Here is a 20,544-nt window from a genome sequence, read left to right as displayed (position 1 = left end):
ATATTTTTTTTTCCACTGGCTTTATTGAAACACTGTGCCTTTCTTCTCCTGGCATCCCAGCTGGTGCCTGCCCTTCCTTTGGTGCATACCAAGTCCTCCCTTCGTCACGGAGAGGGGATGCCCAGACGCTCTTGCTCAAAACTGGTTTACATTAGGAAAAAAAAAAAATCCAACTTTTCTGCAAATTAGAAGTTTATTTTCCATGGAGAGGCTTGAATTTATTTTCACGTAGTATCTTGGCAGTTTTGGGGGGACTTCTTTTCTTTTGTTAAGGAGTTTTGGGGGTTTTTAAACTGTCTTGGTGCCAGCCAGGAATTGAGCATGAAAACTATGATAAGCTTTTTAGCTGAATTTCCCAAAGAAATGAAGCTGCTGCCAATGGCATGGTTATCAGTGAGTCTTCTCTGTCTCTGGGTCAGGGAAATTTCCAACCTCCCAGCTCATCCCAGCCAGATTTAGCAATTGTAAAGGTCCCTGGGACCAGCAAGTGTCCCTAAGACAGGTAGCTGGAATAAGCAAGAGAAGGAACAGCTGCAAACGCTGACAGTACTGAGCATCCAAGAGTTTATATTTATGAGTGGCAAAAAATAGTTTTCATAAACTGCAGTGCTTGTTTCTCTTCTCCTTTTTTTTAATGAACAGAACGGCTCGTTTATACAAGATGCTTAAAGGGCCTTGTGTGCACCACTTATTTAACGGCTTGTAGTGAGCCTTCATGGGAAAGTGACCTAGTTCAAGTCCCCGGAGGCTACTGCAATAAAAATGATTATGAATAAAACTGCTCTTATCACCATATGGCAGTTTCAGGCATTGCACATCCAGAGTCTGCAGCGGTTTTTGTCCAGAAATGGTGAGCTTTTTCTTAAATAAATCTATCCAGCAAAGGCAGCAGAGGAGGGGTTGCCGTTATTATTATTATGTTCTTCCCTGTGAACCGGCAGCAAAATCCTCGGTGGCTGGAAAGGGGAGGATGGGTTTTGTTCTGCAGGCTGCCCTGGATAATGTGCTTTGGGGAGCTGAAATCCTCCCGTGGAACAGAATCTGTTCTGCAGGTGCAGAGCACTTTACTTTTTCCTTATAAGCTCAAGCAGAGGTTTAATTGCTGCTCTTCAGAAGTGCAAAACAAGAGAATGTAATAATTAGAGCTGTCAGGGTGTCCTTTCTTTCATGCTGATGCTGACATTAGCTGGTTTAAAGCCTATTTTTAACCTCTGCAACATTGAAGACTGACTGTGTATTTTCAGTCTGGCTTTATTTGTTTCAAACTTTGTAAATTTTAAGTGTAAACTGGGAGAGGTGAAAGAGGAAAAACTGGATGAAAAAAGAAAGGAAAGAGGAAAACCAAACCAAATGAAAAATGCATTTGTAAATCATGTTCATCTTACAGTGAATTTTTTTTTCTTTTTATGATCCTGCAAAATTCCTTCTAAGTGGAAGTTGAAAAATCTCAAAACATAAAACCACAAGTGGTTGGTAAGATAAATATTGTGTTTAATGTACCTTCAGACAGTGCCCTGGATACAGCAGGCAGCACAGGGACTGTTTTTCTTCTTCAGTAGTCATGGCTTTATCCAGCTTCATCCCTGACTCCTCTGGGGTTATCCTGATGAGCCAACAGCAACAATAGGCAACCATGATGTGCTGATTTAGCACTTTGCTTATATTGTATGTAGGTACATATGTGTGAGTGGATATCTATGTATGCGGATTTAAAAAAAAAAAATATATATATATATAAGTATTAAAAGTGAGCCAGTGCTCCTCTACAGCTTTGCTGGGGCAATGGGGATCTACTGGTTTTTATTGGAGGCTTACAAAAGGCTGAGCTGCTGGAGATGCATCCATGCAGGGCACTGAGGACTTTGCCATGTTGTAATAAAGGGTCTCTCCTTGTCCTGGAGGAATAAACCCAAAGGACACAGTGAAGCTGGAACTTCTTGGGATGTCAGAAAAGTCACAGTCCTCTGGTGCTGGTTAAATACCTCGTTTAAACTGAGTCAGGGATGGAAGAAGAGGAATGTGGTTGTGTGGTCTCAGTCTTGCTAAATTAGTGCCACAATGGGATGTTCAGACAGTCTCACCACATGGCTTCCCATATATGTTCTCATATATTTTTCTCTGTCTGGCATTTAATTTTTTTTTTTTTTTTGGTACCTGTCAGTGCTGCCAGCAGTTACTGGAGGCTGTGGGGAGAAGTGGGAATGGTTGTGGGGTGGAGGACTCCTCTTGGATCCATCTGGTGGTGGTGTGAACTCTGCCACATTGCTGATTAGGCACTGAAATCTTGTGGCTGTAGCTGGACAGCCCCAGTGAAGGCAGTGGATGCCTGCACAGAAGTGTATGTTAGCCCCCCCTGTTGTTACAGGAGAGCACAAAACGTGGTGTTGGCAGTGGATTTATTGTATTTTTTTTGGTGTTTTGTGGCATGGATGGCTTATTCCTTGCTTGCCCTCTTGGTTCCCTGCAGATGGATTAGAGAGTCATTGTGCCACTGCTGCTGGCCTCTTTCTCATGCAAGGTATTGACATCCTAAATACAGATTTCTGATCCTGAAATTACAACCTGCTCTTTCATAACGTGAAATCAGTTAGTTAACCTCCAAATAGTTCCGCAGCCCCTCGTTAGTCACTTTTCACTATTAAATTCTGAGGCATTAAAGCACAAATGTTACACACACCCACTGGCTCTGAACCTGCCGGCCCCAGATGAGGATGGGGTAGGAAAGGAGGGAGCTTTCCAGCTCGAGTGGGCTCAGTGCTGCCCTGGGGTGTTGGTGCCTTCACTTTTTCCTTCTCAAAGCCTCTTGGAGTGCATTGTACACCCCGTGATCCTGACTTTCCTCTTGCACTGGGGAAAGTGAGATACTGGAATTGCTGGGAAGCACTGATCTAAATTCCACCTGAGAACTGGGGTTGAAAATTTCTCATAAGGCTGGTCCAGCTGTAGTTTGTGTTCTGTAACCAGAGTTAGGCCAGAACCTGGCCCCCTCCATAATGAGCTCAGTTACTGGCCCATTGTGAGCACCATGGTTCTAGAAGCTCTTGAGTTTTGGTTGGTTTTGTAATTAACTTTTCCTGAAAGATCAAACCAGGACTGTGCTGTTAAGATTACTGATCTGTTTTATGCCTCCCCCAGTAATCAGGAATGAAATGGGCATTTCTGCCAGCACCAGAAGTAATAAACCTGGTTTCCGTTGTATTTATGTCTCTTGGTTGATTGAGTACTTCCCTAATTAAATTAGGATTCTATTATGTCTGCTTATACCTATAGTCTCTCACTCCTATTACTTTTTTGGCAACACTGAAGCTGCTATAATTGGCTGGAGAAAGGGGCCAGCAGGATTAAAAGCTGTTGGAGATAAACCTGGTGAAAGGTTGCATCCAGCATCCTTTGCCACCCAGCTGCCTCATGTTGCCATGAGGTTGGTAGAAAATAATTATCTTTGATGTCTTTGAAGTTGGCTAATAGTGTTAAAGCTCCCAAGCGCACGCATGCATGCACCCACGTGAGTCCAATCCCAGCTTGCTCCTGAGGAAGCTGGGATAAAATGGAGGAGGGATGGTATCTTTTCAGTCCAGGCTGAGCTTGGAGGGTTTTGCTCTGGAAGGTGAGGAATGTGTGTGGTCAGCATGTTAAAGTGTGGTTTGGCAGGCGTGGAATGGCATGATGCACTTGTGCTGTGGTAGCACAGTGTGAGAGGGGAAAATGGGCTTGCAAGTGAACACTGAGGGGCTTTTGTGTAAGCAGCAGCTATTCCCAAATGTGGTCTGTGCCCAGGAGACCAGGCTGTGCCTAGAAAACCATGTGCCAGAGTGCTGGGTAATTCTGACTGGTTTTGGGACAGGTGGGAGATGGCTGAGCCTGTCTGAAGGCAGGGGTGTTTCTCCAGGGCAGACATCGGTAGGAATAAATGGAGTGGAGTAGCCCCTGGAAGGCTCACTGCCCTCATTCCTGCCTGGGAAGGGGGGACATGATACCCTCTGAGCAGGAGACCCTCCGGGCTGGGTCCTTCCTCACAGGAGCCCTGCAGGATCCTGGGGTGCATTTCAGGAATACTGGGAGAGCTTCCCATTCAAGGGTGCCCCGGATGTGACAGTGGGACCTCTGTCCTGTGACAAGGTTAAGAAAACAAGTTACTAGGTTGAAAGGTGATGTGATATCTTCCTCCATATGTTACGAAAATCATGGAACAATGGGAATCCTTGCTGGAAATCTGTCTTTAGTCTGAAATGTTTGTGTCAGGTTTAGTAGTGTAGAAAATATGTGAAAATTGAGGCCTTGCACGTCAGATACCCATTTGTGAATAATTACATGGCAGCAGAGCTCAATTAACCTTTTTTTAGAAAAGAAACAAAACATAAATTTGCAGAAACGCAACCTTAGGACTGCAGTAAAAAGTGAGTTACCTAAAAAATGTGAATCTTTGCATTTGCCTGTATGATGAGCGGGGGGAAATGCTAAATGCTAGTGTGGCAGCACAGCCAGGTCTTAGAAAAGTAATTACATAAATGAAGCATGGTCTCAGCCCACCTTCCCACTTTTTTGCCCTTTTTAAAAAGTGTGTATATTCTTTTACAGCATGGAACAATTTTGCAGCCTTAGATTTGCCATTTATTCATTTACCCGTAACTAAATTAGATGTATTTCTGCTTTTCTGAATTAGCCTGTTTCATTTTCCATGCTTTTAGGTACTTTTAGCTCTAATTTGTGTGGTGTCCAGGTACCAGTCAGAGGAGAATGGGTGGGGGAAGGAGAAACCCTCCCATCAGTCCTGTCCCTGCACCCTTCTCCAGATGAAACTGTGGGGTCAGTGGCTTTTTACCAAGTCCTCCATTCTTTCTCAGATGGATGCCAGGTGCCAGGGGGGATACCTGTTGTCACTTGGATGCCTTGCAAGGACTGTACTGGAAATGAAACAGGGAAAAGCAGAATGTGAAAAACAGGAAAATGGAAAGACTGAAAATAAAGGGGTAAGAGGAGGAAGGCAGTGAGGAGGCAGTAAGGGCTCGTAGGACTTGGATAAACTGCTGTGAGACAATGCTGCAGAAAGCCTGAACTTGTATTTTTAGGGACACTTGGGTTTATACTTTACTGTAAATAATGGTTTTGGAGGAAGAAAAGAAATTACTGCTCTTCCTGCCATCTTCCCCACTAGGCTGTGTTTCATTTCTGCTTTCCTTCCTTGGAACCACAGCATGTGCAGAGTGAGAGATGTTGGCATCCTCCCACCCCATCACTCCTGGGACCTGCCCCAGCACACAGAACATTTCCTGGTGCCACATGGGCCAGGGAACCACCATGTACCACCCACCTCCTCGAAATCTGCTTTACCCACTCAGTCTTTCAATGGCAATTCACCACCTCTTGTCATCCAGCACCAGGTTTGCTGCATGTTGGAAGATTTCCCCTAAGTGTTTGTATTTCAAGTGGCTCTGGGCTCAGAGCAGAAGAGCAAGGGCTGGCTAATCTAATTTGCATAAAATCATTAAGGAAAACTGGATTGTTGTTTTGGAAAGACAGGTATATTTTTGACCTCTTTACTGAGCTTTCAGAAAGAGGAAATGATTTGAGATTTCAAGCTGTCCAGGAATTTCAGGGGAGACCAAGATCTGCTTTTCTGTTGTCACACAGGGTGTTTTTCACTTCTTCTTTCTGCCTTGTATTTTCCCAGAAATGGGACACATTTTTGCTAAATCACAACATTGGGCATTATTGATAGTTCAGGCAGGTTTTATGAGCACTTTTAAAAGACTGTTCCCCATCATAATTTAAAACAGAGAATGACTTTTATTTATCATCAGCATAAGCCCTTTCAGGAGGGAAGGGAGCATGGCTTCATGGCACATTAATAGGCTGCTACAGATGGCATGTCCTGAGCAGGTGTAAGGAGCTTTCCCCAGACTGCAAGTGCTGCTGAAATCTCTCACTCTTAACTGTCCTCCATGACCACAAAACCCAGCTTGCTGTCGGGGGACAGCTTGGCTTGGCCATCATTCAGGTCAGATAGTGGTGACTGTTCTCCTTTACATCTACATCAAGGCAGTTTATCCCCTCTATATTTACATTTATCCTCAAGGTAGATTTTATTTGCTGAGTTCCATTTCCTCCTGGTCAAGCACATAAATGCTTTGAGAGCCTGAGAAGACAAGGAAAGATACTGCAACAGAAATTTATAGGGGTGCTTGTGCCTGAAAAGGAACAAGATTTATTGAATTCTCTGGTTCTTCTTGATCTGGAAAGTACTGGGAACAGCAGCCTTCAGGGAATACTTCAGCTCAGCTCTTTCAGAGACAGTTAGGAATTTGGAAATCTGGAGGAAGGAAACAAAATGTTAAAAGCTTAAAAAAGATTAATGGAAAAAAGAAAGAGACTTATAGCACAGGTACCTAATCCAGTTGAGATACTTGTGTCAGAAGTTTTGGTGATGGCTCATTCTTTTGTCTGAAATTACTCATCTTCCTCCTTTGTTTGAAGCACTGGAGGCTCATGGCTTGTAGGCAGCAAGGATGAGTTGTGGCTTCTGCAGTCACCTCCTGTGCAGTCCTGGTGCTGCTGCCAGTGACTTCTCAATCACATCACTACTGTGAGCATTAATCACAATTATTCACTTGCAGTTAAATAGCCAGGATGGATTTTAGTGGCCTTGCAGGCTCTATAGAGTGAGCTTGGTTGGAAGCAACATCCAGGGAAGTGATGCTGGGGTCAGCAAACCCACTCAAGTGAAAGGCAGGAGCAGGATGCTGGAAAGGAGGGTCTGAGTTGGGGGGAGTGTCTGTCCAGGTGTGCCCTTTCCCAGTAAAAAGATTTCTCTCCACATTTCTTGTTTCATTAGTGAGAGTTGCTCATGCAACTTTTAAATCCCCAAATAGTGGGAAGGGGAGGGAGAAGGTTTAAAGGCAGACTGATGGGTGGGTGTCAAGCCAAGTGCTGAGGGGCACTTCCATCTCTCCTGGAGGGACTTTGATTGTGTTTTGTTTAAAGATGTAAACATCTTTAGGGGAGGAAGGCTACATCAGCCACACAAAGTGCCCAAAGTGTTGCAGTGGTGTTCATCTGATCTTTACTGACCTGAGAGCTTTGGCTCTGAGGGAGAGGTGCAAATACCCAGTGCTCAGCTGGTGACTGGTTCCTCCATCCCACCTGCTTTCTGCTTGCCCTTACCCTGATTTCCACCAGGGAACACTTTACTGGGAAGTCTTGCTCCTGGTGTCTTGCTTCTAGAGGGTGATGATGTGAATGGAGACGAGTTGGGCATTGGGAGAGAGCAAAAATGGTCTGCCACATTTGTTGTCCCACTGTCTGATCTTCCATTTTTGCATGACTGACCGAATGGCAGAGGGAATTCAGGGGAGCAGGGATCCTCTCTATCACACCCTGGACACAGGTTTTCTCTCTCAAGAGTGATGCTTGAGTGGCCCTTGGGTCTGGCTCTGGGTGCAGCCCTGCAGTACTTGTGACAGAAATCTTCCACCCATTTCCCTGTGCTGCCCTTTCCATGTTAGTAATGTGTCTTCCTGTTCAGCCAAGACTCCCCTTTGTGATACAAAATAAGCTCTTCTCCTGAGGAGTTTTTTTGTTCATAAGGGATCTGTGTGTGCTTTTGTGAGGTGAGGGAAGGAAACTCTTTCATCTCTGGAGAGGACCAAGGTGACAAACATGTACCCAGGAGAAGAACGACCCAAAGTAGAGACACATCCAGAGGTTTAAGTTCATGGTGCTGGTGCCTTTGCTGTAAACATCCTCTGCTTCTCACAGTGCTGCTCCTGTCTGAGCAAATGCAGCCCTGGCATTTCATTTTCCTCCAGGAGTCTCCCAGCTGCCTTCACCCACCCCCAGGTTCACCTCTTGCAGAATATGAGGAGCACCAGGACACCTCTGCCTCATCCTAACCCATCACCTGCATTGTTGGGGACAAGAGGAAATGGCTTCAGCTTGCATCTGGGGAAGTTTAGATTGGCTATTAGGAAAAAATTCTTCACAGAAAGAGTTGTCAGGCACTGGAACAGGCTGCCTAAGGAAGCAGTTGAGTCACCAGCCCTGAGGGATTTAAAGGATGAGTAGATGTGGTGCTGGGGATGTGGTTCAGTGCTGGACTTGGCAGTGAAAGGTTTACAGTTGGACTTGTTGATCTTAAAGGTCTTTTCCAACCTAAACGATTCTGTGATTACTGAAACAACAACATCAACAACAAAAGAAGAGCCAAGCACATCTTGTAGCTCCCTCTGGGAAACGTGGTGTCCGTGGAAATATTAGGAACTAAATCCCAGGGTGGTATTTCTGCAGCCGGTGTGTCCTGCTGAGCTGCAGCTGTGGGAGGGATGAGAAATACCAGGCAATCTGACAAGTCAGTTTTCTGCTCCAAAGGCAAAGGAGCAGGTTACATTTATGATGGCATTTGTACAGAAAAACATATCTGTTCATGGGCTTTTTGTTGTTTTTTCGGGCATTAGAAAAGGGGTTGATCTTTTGCTCTCACAGGCTATTTGTTTCCCCTCTGATGCTGGTCAGAAATTGGGTGATAGTAACTGAATTTTATCTTTCACCCTTCACATTTAAGGAAACCTCCCTCTGTTCTCTCATAAATGCTGGCAGCTCACAGTGTGCTGATTGGAAACACTCAGTGCTGCACTGGCAGAGCTGGCTGAGGCCAGGGCTGAAGCTGCAGAAGCCTGAGTCATCTCATGAAGCAGATCAGCTTTTAATTACAATTTCTAGTGCACTTTTTAAGCAATCTTGTGGAAATGCTGTGTAGAAGCATTTGAATTTAAAATGTAAAGAAATTTTGTTGACTTTTTTTTCTTGTTAAGTCTTTTGGGAAAACAAAGCCCTTTGCTTTAGAAAAAAATAATTAAGAATTTATAGACCACTGTTGTTTGAAGGTGCAAATGCAGGGTATGGCTGTGTGAGGAAGAATTCCTGATAATCTCTAACATGTCTTGACACTTAGGCAAGGCTTTGGAGGCTTTTTGCAATATGGCATCACCCACTGCATCATCTTTATTGGGTAACTGTAGTATTATTTTGCCCATTTTACTGGGGGAAAACATTGAGCAGCAAAGAGCTCAGACTCTCACCCAAGGTGGAGAGCTCTTGGTGGGGATCCAGGAATAGCACCCAGCTGCTTGGCTTGGCCTTGGCCTTGCATCCCAGGAAATTGTCTCACACCACGCTGGCTGTGCTTTCTATCCTTTCTTGGAGTTTAAGACTCCACAGTGCACTTAAAAGTGAGCATTAACTCAATCAAGGCTCCAATGTAAAGGAAATTTACACATCCTGGTAAGTGTATACCAAAACTCACCCTGAATGTGTTTGAAGGATTTGGCAGACTGACAGATTGGGGTTTTTTCCCCTGGAAAAATGCAGGGAGGTCCTTCCCTGCTCTTGCATGTTGGTAGCTTGTACAAATTTACCCACACTGTTGCAGGTGAGCAGTCCTGAATACCAAGCAGCATAACCAAACCAGCATTTTCTCCGACAGCCAGCTCTTGCTGAGGGAAAAGACCTTGAATATGAAAGAGCTTTTTAATATGAATCTGCCCGTAACTATTGGTGACTTCTAGTGCTTAGCAAACATTGATCCTGCTGGGAAAGGGTTAAAAGCCTGCGGTGGGCTGGGAGGAGTGGCATGTTGTCCTGGCTGTAGGGAATGGGATTTCTGGGTGGCCTGAGCTGCCTGGGTAGGAGCAGGATGCAGCTGGTCCAGAGTGATGCTTCTAAAGCTGTATCTTACCAATTTCTTTCTCTTAGTACAGCTGAAATGGCAGGTTTGTGGCGTGACTCAGTGCAGTGCCTGGCCTTGGCTTCTTCCTGGCGTGCCTACAGCATGGCATAGTCCGTGTGGATTAGCTGTGGATGAGGTCTCACGCCGAGCTTTTCAGATTTTCTCTAAGATCTTTATCCAGTGGAATAAAAGGCCATCACCCCCTGCCCATATGTGTTCTCCCTGCAAAGCTGCAGGCAGCCTTCGTGAGCTGCCCACGTTCCTGCAGGCAGCTTTTTGGGCTGCTTTGAGAGCTTTTTTGTCTGCTTTGTTTCACTTTGCAAATAACTGTGAGTAAAATCCACAGCCTTCAGTCAGTTCCTGTACACCATCGATTTGTGTCTGTGCTTGTTACTGCTCTCTAAGTAGGGCCCTTAATGGCTGCAGAGCCCTCCTGCCTTGATAACCACATCAGGCAGTGGCTGCAGTCCCAGAACTGCCAAATAATGACCTGCTGTGCCAGTGCCGGGCTCGTCCCTCATGTCCCCAAGTGCTGAAGGTGGCAGGGACACGCGGTCCTTTCTGGCTTCCTCCCACTCATTCCTGAGCTGTACTGTTCCCATGCAATCCCTGGTACTGGCTTAACCTTCCCCTGCTAATCCCGAGTCCTCCTCCTCTTCTCCCTGCCTTCAAATCCCTGGCTAAAGCCCCTCTCTGCTGTGCTGCCTTGTGGCAAGGCTGGATGGGGGTTGTGTGCAGAGAAGGGTCTTATGGGTTTTGGGGTTTTTTAGGACTCACTCCTTTCCTAGAGGAGCCCTTGCACCCCAGTTTCTCTGTTTAGCAGAGAAATGAGTGAGGAGTTTCTCTGTTTAGCAGAGAAACCAGTGGGGAGCCCTGGGTGTCCCGGTCCTTGGCCACGCAAGCGCTGCCCAGTGGTGCCATCAGGTCTGTTTTGCAGGGAAAGGCAGTGACCTGGCTGCTTTACTGCTTCATAGAAAAGCTTTTCCATGCCAGCGTGAGGGTAGGAAATTCCTGCTTGAGAGAGGAGACTTGGAGATGGAGAAGCTGTGGAAGCAGTTTAATGTGGTGATGGATGCTGTTGATCCCAACCCACAAGGCTGGCTTAGAGGGTGAGCCACAGAGGGGCTGTTCTGCAGCAGGGTCAAAAATCCCATCTTTATCCCAGACAAAACAGCAAGTGCACACGTGACAGACACAAAGCAAATACAAGGGTGAAGGGGTCTACATTCCTCAGCCTCCCTTTTCCAATAAGCAGTTCTAAAGTTTTGCTGCTCAATACCTGACTTGCTTGAAACTTTGGACAACATGAAAGCTTTGATGCCTCCCTGTGCAGCCAAATTAGTATGTATATCACAGAGGATTGCTCTAGGCATGGCTGGGTCTTTTAAATCAGTAGAACACAGGCACTGCAAAACGTTTATTGACTCCTGACAGTAAGTGACTCGGGGTAGGATGGGATGGACAATAAGTTGTCAAGGCTGCACAAGGCGGACAAAAAGCCTGGAGGCGAGTCTGGATGAAAGGGAGTGTGATGTCCATCTGCCTTCAAGTATGTGAGGTCTAAAATTGATATTTGAGCTGACATAGATAGAGAAATGTGCAACACAGGGTCTGCAGTATCTTGAGTTACAAAGTCATTGGGATTAGGGGAGCACCTCTGCCCTCCACAGAAGAAGATCTGGGGTTATTTATGTCATTCTTACACTGATTTTCCTCACACTATGACCTCAGTCACCCAAGAGATATATATGAGACTTTTTGGCAGCTGTGGCATTTTCCCCTAAGCCCCATGAAGAGTAAGTACCTTTATCAGCTTGTTCTTGTTACTTCTACCACCCTGAGACAGGGACTTAAGAGTCAGCTCGTGATTGATGAATGAGTGAAGCCTGAGTGTGTGAATTGGCTCAGGTGCCAGTCAGCCTTGCCACGTGGGCAGGAGTCAAGGGGGTTAAATCTGTGCTGATCCAAGGGTTTGCAGGACTGGAAAGGCTCAGAGAGGGAGGCAGTGGAAGGGTTGTAAGGATGGCTTGCTTATAAAGTGGTTCAGGGTGAGTGGACGTAAATCCTGGCTTATGATGGGCATATTCAGCTGTTACCAGCATGGGGACTGGACCTCAGAAGTCCCCAAATTTCTGCTGGATTTGGTGTGTTAGGGTTGGTGCACAAATGAGCCTGGTGGATTTGTGTTCAGGCTCCTTTCTACAAGCAGACAGTGGTGGAGCAGATGGGGGTGACAGAGATGAGAGCCCCGTTTGATACCTCTGCTGAGGTGTCCAGACAGATCCGTGGTGGGCTCTCATCCTGGGCCATGGTGTCTGCAGAGAAACAGGGCCATGGGGCCATGTGCTGTGAGCTGAGATCAAAGAGTACTGCCCTGCAGTTACATGGAGAAACACAGGGAACAGGAAGAACGTGGCTGGGAGAGCAGGCTGGGCTGCTCAGTCAGCTGGGGTGGTTCATGGGAGTATGGACACGCTTGGTTTGGGCCATTGGCAAGTCAATGAAATGCAGTGGAATCCCTTCATGAAAAGCCATTGACAACCAAAGACCTAAATTTCCTGAATTAAATGGCTGGGAAAACACCACAAATATTGGGCTTTCCTTCTTACTCAGTTTACTTTACACAGCCACAAAAAAAAAGCACAAAACCCTCAAGCAGCTTTGGGTAACAGATGCCTCTGTGTTACCTGGTTCCTCTGTTGCTGTCTCCTGCCACCAGTGCTGTCCATCCCTGCTGCCAGAGAGGATGCCAAGCACTCAGGTTCACAGAAGGTGGTTCTCCCTTGCTGTTGTTGGTTGAAAAATCACCTTGCACTTCACATGCCACCTCCAAAATTGGATCTTGCTACTATGGAACTAGAGCCGAAGTCAAGCAGATGGCACTGCAGAGGTGTTTCCAGAAGCTCCATTTCCATCTCTGTGTGTAGTGTTTTTTCCAGAAGGACCATTTTTAAAACTAAGTTCGCAAGATAGTTACTGATTTGGAGGATGGCTTAAAGAGCAGGTGACAGTTCAGATGTTAAAAAGCAGCTGTTTAATGTGTGGCACAAATAAATGGGGTATCTTGTCCTTCGGGTTGTCATGGGAGGCAGCAGCACACGTTTGCAGGCATTAAGCCCTGCCTGCCCTGCAGCAGCTTAGGAAGAATCTCTTTTGAAGGGAATTGTTTTTCTTACAAGTACAGGAGAAATAGCAGCAGCTGCCAAAGCACACGGTGTTGTAGAGACTGCTGGTGCCCCTGAGCTCTGGACACAGCAGCTCGTTCTCATGCTGAGCTTTTGGTCTGGAGTCCTGAGCAGCCTAGTCATTAAATTACATCCCTGGTGCCCTGGGATGCCTTTTCCTGCCTCCTGCACCGAGCCTGCTTCATCTGTGATGGGAACTGGTGCCTGAAGCTGCTGGGCTCATGCTGGAGTTTGGGTTTGAATGTTGAAGCTGAAGTGGTTCTGGCCTCAGTAAAGCCAAGGTGTCCTGGGACCAGGCAGAAATGTGGGCTGCAGACAGCAAAAGCATGTGGAAATGGGGATGTGTGTGCCGTTCTGCAGATGTGGCAGCTCCCTGCTGCAGCCCAGACCTGGCCAGGTGCCCCATGTCAGTGCCCTGGGAGGAAGGTGCCAGCTCTGGGCTAGCCTGGCCCATTGGAGGAGGCTGGCTCCTGTCTGGGCCACCCTTGAGAGCCAGGGTGTCCCTTGGGATGCTGGGTGGTCCAGGCAGTGCTCCCTGCACGGCTCAGTGCTTCCCACTGGGAGGAAACCTGGTGCTGCTGTCAGGACGTGGCCTGTGTGAAAGGGTGCCTTGTGGGTCTCCTAAAGGCAGATTTAATTTTAGTTATGAATACTGCAGTGTTGAATAGGCAGCGACGTGAAACAGAAGCACAGTGGGGGTGTTAAGGGGTGGTAATAACATGGCTGTCATGAACTAATGTTGTTGGGAACAGGCTGTGCTGCCTCCTTTTAGCTGTGAAAATGTGCACTTGCAGAGGAGCTGGGGCAAAGGGAGGACAGGCTGTGAGGGAGGGGAAGGAGCACCCCAAGGCCTGGCTGCTGCCCTGGTGGGCTGCAGGGGATGGGCTGCTCCCCTTGGCAGAGACCCGTGGGGATTGCCCCATGGTGGATCTGGGGGTGCTGGGGAGGGGGCATGGGGTTCGGTGGTAAAAGGTGGCATCCCTTCCCTTCATCCCACTGATATGCTCTTGAATCCTGCTGCCTTCAGTGTGGGATCAACTCAGTGAATATTTTCCTGAGACACTGCTTGTCCTTCTGGTTTTTTTGTAATATATACACATTACTCTTGGTCAGGAACATCTCTCCTTAGTCCTTTGGTGCCTCAGGTTTCCATAGGCTGCTCCTGAAACCCACTTTTGGGGTATATTCTGTCTGTTGATGGTCTCCATCTCTCTCTGCTCCCTGCTATGGTGCTCAGCCCACTCCTCTCTCAGCCTAGACCTGCTCTTGTTGAGGCTTTGACCTTCCTTTTCCAGAGCAACACTTGTTCCTGGGCTCTGGGAAAGCCCTGACAAATGCAGAAACACCTTGAAATCTGCTCTGCTGCGGGGTTTGCTGTGACCATGAAGAGCAGACCTTCAAAAGCTGCATCTTCAAACACTCATGGGCAGAATCTGTCACAGTCCTGGTGTGACCGTGGAGGAGATGCACAGCCTGACATGCCCAGTGGGCTGTGCTGAATGGTGCCACAGAGAGAGGGGACAAGCTTTCTAACCAGTGTTCTTCCCTGGGTGGAAATTAGAAAAGGGGCAGGCCATATCTGGAGGAACCATCTGCAGAAACTTCTGGAAGGATTCAGCTCTCTGATGCTGATTTTGGACTACTTAAAGCAATGGTTTTATCCATGGAAGAGGGAAACCTGATTCTTCCTGAGCTGGAGGTGGGAATCTCCAGCCTAATTTGAAGGATGGATAGAGGATGGAATAAGTACAAGCACTGGCCTAAGAGATGTTTCCATTATATAGGGAATATAAAACTGTAGTCTTGCTCACCTATAGGCTGTAGTGCATGTTATTTCTGGAGATGAATAATATGCTAATTTAACAATTTCGCTTGTTAATCAAATAATCCTGCCTTCTTAACGTCAGAGCTATTGTGGAGCTGCAGTAATGGAATTGCAGCTCTCAGAGCTGCAGGGTCCTGATCAGAGCTTGGATTGATACAGAGGGCTGGAAAACACTTCTGTCCAAAGATCAGCTCTGTTGGGTCAGCACAGAGCATTAGCCTGGCCCTGTGCAATTAGAGGCATCTGTGCTGGGAGCAGATTTAGGCTTTTCCAAGGGGAAGCTCTGTTTGTTCAGTCCAAACTGAAGTATTAATAAAAATGCCCAGCTAAGCACCAAAAAGAAAAAAAAATCCACTTTGTTTAGTTTCTCTTTGAGTTTTTTGAATACTTTTCAATATTTTACTCTTTAAAACATTGGAAAAAATGACATTGGGGAGGATTGGCAATGAGTGAAATTTGTGTTTGTCCCTCCCAGTGAAGGGTCTTCTGCTCTCCAGACCAGCCCAAAGAAAGGTAGCAGGTTAGGAGAGGTGAAAATCTGCTCAAGTGAGCAGCCAGTGTTCTGAGAGCTCAGGAGAGCAGAGGAGTGGCTCTGGAGCCTCACCTGGCCACCAAGTGAGATGTCAAACACTGGATGCAGCTTTTTTTGGTTTTCGTAGGTTTTGCATTTCTTGGAGTTTCAGGTGTGCCATGTTTATTATGCCATTTGCAGAGTGTTGAAGTCTGGGGAAACAGGGGCTGGTTTAAGTGGAGTTTGTCCCAAGTGGAAAGGAACTGCACCAAGTCAGTCACGTTCCTTGGGTGCCTTGAGGCAGTGGGATCACTCTGACGCTCTGCAAATCTGTTTGTGAGCCCAGGAAATGGAGGAGAGAGGGAAGGATGTGGAGGGAAGGAAGGACACTGCCATTGTGGTCAGCTCCTGCTGTAGGAAAGCAGAGGGATGGGGCTGAACCCCTGGGCAGGGAGAGGGCTTGTTCCCCAATCTGCAGGGATGTCCTGAGTCCCCACTGGCTTGAAATCTCTCTCCCATACTGGAGTTAAGTGCAGGCAGCAACAGTAAGGTTTGGCCCATGATGGCTCTGTTTTAATCAAAGAGATATGTTACTCTTTGTTAAAATAAACATTTTCCCCATCCTGTTACATGACTCAATTTTTCTTATGCTGGCCTCCAATGTTTTAACTGCCTTCTCAGATACATGGATTTATTTCAGATTTATTTGAAGAGATCTGTAAACCAAGTGCAAAGCTTGGGTACGTCATTTTTAGCCAGCTTGTTTTGGAGATTGCTGAATTTTCACACTAAAATAAGCCTATTTTTTGCATCAGTAAGTATTTTAGCCCCTCAGACTAGCTGGAGAGGGGATTTTGGCACCCTCAAGATTGCTTTCAATGGGAAACCAAGTACATAAATGTGCCTGTACTCTGTAAAAGCTGAGAACAAATCATGCCAGGTGCTATAAAATGGTCTAATGTACAGCAGGATGGCAGTTCAGCTTCACGGCTCCTGTCGGAAGGCAAAGCTCCTTCTCCCAGGAAAAATTGGATGCAGTTTTCAGTGCATTAGTGCTGAAGTGCCTTCATGCTAAAAATCTTGGACTGAGTCCCTGGATTGCCTTGAAGTACAGAAAAAGAAGGAACTGGCAGGACCTAGACCATGGAGCTGTGAGAGATTCCAGGAGATCTTAACTGCAGAAGGTTTTGGATGCTGAAGTAGAATCTGGAGGAGATGAGACTCACCAATGGACACCTTGAATGGTGCCTGTGCAGAAGTAGGGCTGGGCAAAGAGTTTTTTGTAGCACTTAACAAAAATTATGTGTGGATACAGAAAAGAGAGCTGGTGACTTCTAACCTGGTGAAATCTCTGGAGAGATTCTTCTAGGAAGAATATGCAGCATGTGGTGGTGCTGAGGATGTGCTGGGTTTGGAGGCAGGGGTTGGGCAGTGGAAAGGGTGGTGGTGGGGCTGCTGGCACCAGGCTCAGTATTTTAACTGCTACAGAAATGAAATTGAAGAAATTTATTTGTGAGGCTTCTCTGCTGCCAAAATTGGTGATATTTGGACTTTTATGAGACTTTTTGTTGTCTGACTGAGATTTCAGTACGAGACACAGTGTTCCTCAGTGGTGAGGGCTGATGTTGTGGTCTGGTCCCAGCAGGGCTGCTGTGCATGTTGAAATTCCAGCAGTGCTTTGCAAGAGCACCCTAATCCCATTAATTTTAATATTTGCATGCAGCATTACTGAGGGCAGTGCAGAATGGTGGGATTTTAAGTGTTTTGCTGTAAAGCATCAGGCATACAACATGGTTACTCCATTAAGTGGCTGCAGTGGGGATTTTGTATGCATGAGGCATTGGATGCTGTGTGTCCAGGCTGGGAAGTGTAAGAGGTGTTGCTCTGCCTGGCAGAAGGAAATAGGAGCTCTGCATTTCCCAGCAAAGTCACAATTCTGGTTGTGTCCCACTGGCTGCAGCAGGTGGTGGGTCATTTATTTTGTTGGATGAATAAAAGCCGACAGCACAAGTTAAGTAAATATGATGGAATACATTTCTGAGTACAGAAACTGCAGTTTTTGCTTAGAGGTGAAATCCATGCTTGTGCAAGGAAAATTTTAAAAAGCAACAATCAATCATCCTCTTTCTGTCCTTAAAATGTGGACTTCAGTTTTGGGCCAGGATATGCAGTTGCTATCTACAAAGGCTAGTATTGTGGCCAGGGTTTATTTATTTAGTAAACATAATGCCTGAATGCATCAATTGATGTTTAAAAGCATTTACCAATGTTCTGATTGTGTGCTGGTCCATTACACTTTATGGAGTGTGAGGACCACAACCTTTGAAGAGCAAACTCATGGGGCTTGCTCCATTTGTAGAAATTAGTCTTAATACTTGACATTATCAAGTTAGTGATAGTTGATATAACATTTTGAGAGTAATTAGGAGCATGAATTTATGCTCAGATGGATGTTCAATTAAAAACTGTGGCAGCTTTGAAGATCATGCTTGAATAATCCTGAGGCTGAAATGTGGGTTTGTACCCAAGTGAGCCTTGACAGCAAATCTGTAGGGGGGGAAATGCTTTAGTAGCTCGATTTTCCTCCTGTATGTTTTATGCCATCGTAGCCATCAGTGTCTGTAACTGAGGACTTTAGAAAAAGTGAAGATTTTCTGCTGAACCACAACAATTCTTGCCTGTTTTGAGCCACATCTTTTGTGTCAAGGAGGCAGAGTTGAGCAGGGGAGCGGGAGTAGGGTCAGTCTTAATGGGATTTCTGGATGGATGGTGGCTGATGGTGTGTGATGGTTTAAAGGAAAAATACACTGCTGTGGTGATGGTTTAAAGGAAGAAACCAACTAGTTTTGGTGGGTGGAGGACACACAGGAAGGAGGTAGAAGCATCACAACAGAGCTTTTTGGTGCTTTTCTTATTTTGATACCTCAGTCCTCTTTTGTGGCTTCCTTACAGCAGCACAAATTAACAGCGGACAACTTAACAATTGACATTAATTAATTCCCAATTTCTGCTTGCCTTGGCTTTGGCAGTGGTGGTTCCACTTTCTGATCCAACTGGATACTTTGGAGAGACTGCATGGGCATGGGTGCTTCTGAACTTGCTTCCAGGCTTTGGGCACAGGCACTGGAATCTGCGTGGCCAAGGTGCCAGTGGTGGCTGATGCTGTGAGAGGGGTTTATTGCTGCCATGGCATCTTTAATGGGTACAGGCTGGATGTTGATTTATTTCTTCTGTTGCATCTCTCACTTCCAGTTATTGGTGTCTTCCTCCAGCCTGTCTGTATCTTTATTGCAAATTTAAGGACATCTGCAGAAGGGTAAAAATCAACTGGGTTTTCTAAACTATTTATGAAGGCTTTACAGCAAGTCTCAGTGCTGAGCAGTAGGTTGAATTAAAAGGGATGGATGACTGGTGAGGAGATGCCTGTTTTCCCCGGATGGCTTCATCTGCCAGGGTGAAGCTCTACAATCCATTCTTGTGAACAAACTATAGAAAAAGCAAACCTTTGCTGCAATATCCCAGGGTGAACACTCACTGGTTCTACTCCGCCTGATTTTGCGTGACTAAGTGCCCCTCATGGCTTACATTAACATATGTTTCCAAGTGGTTTATTTTGTTTTGGTAAACGCTTACACGATATTAAGTTCTAACCGTTGTCTGTAAATGTTTGGGAGGTGTGCAAGGAGGCAGCAGATTCCTGGGAGAAGGATGCTGTGGGCACACAGGGATCCCTTTCCCCTTGGCTGGTACTGAGGGAAGCAGGAGCACTTCACCACGGCAAAGCTGGGGCATTTCCTTAAAATACAAGATGAGGTGGTGATGCATCCCATGAAGGCAGCTGTAACTCCTAAATCCATGGTTTGAAATGCCCCAGCTTGCTTCCCCCTCCTCCAGCTCACAGGAGATGGGGCATGCCATGGTCCAAGCGTTTACCCTGCTGGTGCTCTGTGGGCTTTAATTAAAGTGTCAGTACACGTGGGGGCCTCCTGGGCAAGCCAACAAGGATGAATTTAGGAAGAGGAGGATTTGTTTCTGCAGATCATGCTGTCTAAATAGATGGTGTCTAGCAATGTGCCCCTCCTTCCCGACGGCCACATCCAGGGGATGCTTCAGCCACAGCCTGGGGCTGCTGGGCTGCGCTTGGTTTATTACTTTTTATGTTGCACACTCTTTAAAGTAAACCTATTTTCCGTTGCTAGAACATGGGCTTGCTTAGGACGTATAAATTGTGTTAATAAATGAGCGAGGAGCCCTGGTGGGTGAATTGGCTTCCTGGTGAAGTCATAAATTTGGAGAGGATGATGCTGCCTTGCTCCACAGCCGGCGCGTGGGTTTGCTTCCCAGCGCCGTGCCTGGAAACCTGAGGGACCAGGGAGAGGTTCCCATGTCTGGTAATTTAGGGTTCTTGAGCTGAGATGGTGTGAAAGACCATCTCCAGTCTGCAGGAGGGCTGGGAGACTTGACACAAACCCCAGCTCATCAACACACACACTGCTGTGGGGGCAGCAGGAGCTTCCAATTCAGGAAAAGCTTCTATTTTTTCCTGTTTCTTCCATGCTGCAGCTTGACCCCTCTTTGCCTCTGCTGCTGGTTCTGTCCTTGGTGTGTTAATTATCAGTGCTGCAGGGCAAGAGCTGCCATTGCCTCTGGTGTTCCACACCATATCTCACAAGATGGGGCATTGGGCAGCTCCCACAGTAAATAGGGATGTAAACTGGGAAACAGGGATGCCTTTGCCTCCCAGCTCTCCTGTTAGGATCAGCATTTGCTGACTTTGCTCGAGGAAAAACATCTTTTCCTCAGGCTGCCTGGTTTGGAAGCAGAGCACATGTCCTGCAGTTGGGGGTGGGAATGATTTGATATGAGCAATTTGGATATGATGTTGGGCGATCCATTTCTCAGGAAAGGAGAAAAGGCTGGCAATTGCCTTGCTGGATAGCAGTTGTGTTGGTTTTAAGACCTCATAAATAGTTGGAGCTCTTTTATATTTTCACCATCTCTCCCAGGCATTTTCCCATTAGGATTAATGTAGTCGAGCACTGTGCAACAAACAGTTCATTACAGTGATTTGCTGATTTTTTTCAGTTGCTGAAAACTGTAAAAACCTCTCTGGCCTGCTAACCAGGTCTTTCTGAAAATAAAATTGCTGGTCAGAGTGAATATGGTGCCCTGCAAGCCAGGGGTCCCTGGCGTGTGCTGGGATGGGACCCAGGTGGGCTGAAGGCAGGGTGGGGACCCCAGCCAGCACACTCCCATCATCTCAGCTCCAGCAGCCCATTTCCAGCCGAGTCATGCTCTGTGC

At 46.5% G+C, this 20,544-nt stretch overlaps 1 protein-coding gene across 5 annotated transcripts in view; it reads left to right on the top strand.

Moving 5' to 3' along the window:
- Positions 1-20,544, top strand: part of TNIK (TRAF2 and NCK interacting kinase) — a 148,158-nt gene that overhangs the window by 56,168 nt on the left and 71,446 nt on the right. The window lies entirely within an intron of this gene.

Source organism: Passer domesticus, chromosome 11 (assembly GCF_036417665.1).
Source record: "Passer domesticus isolate bPasDom1 chromosome 11, bPasDom1.hap1, whole genome shotgun sequence".
NCBI classification, from domain to species: Eukaryota; Metazoa; Chordata; class Aves; order Passeriformes; family Passeridae; genus Passer; species Passer domesticus.
The sequence above is the reverse complement of the archived record's forward strand: the minus strand, read 5'-3'. Positions and strand labels throughout refer to the sequence as shown.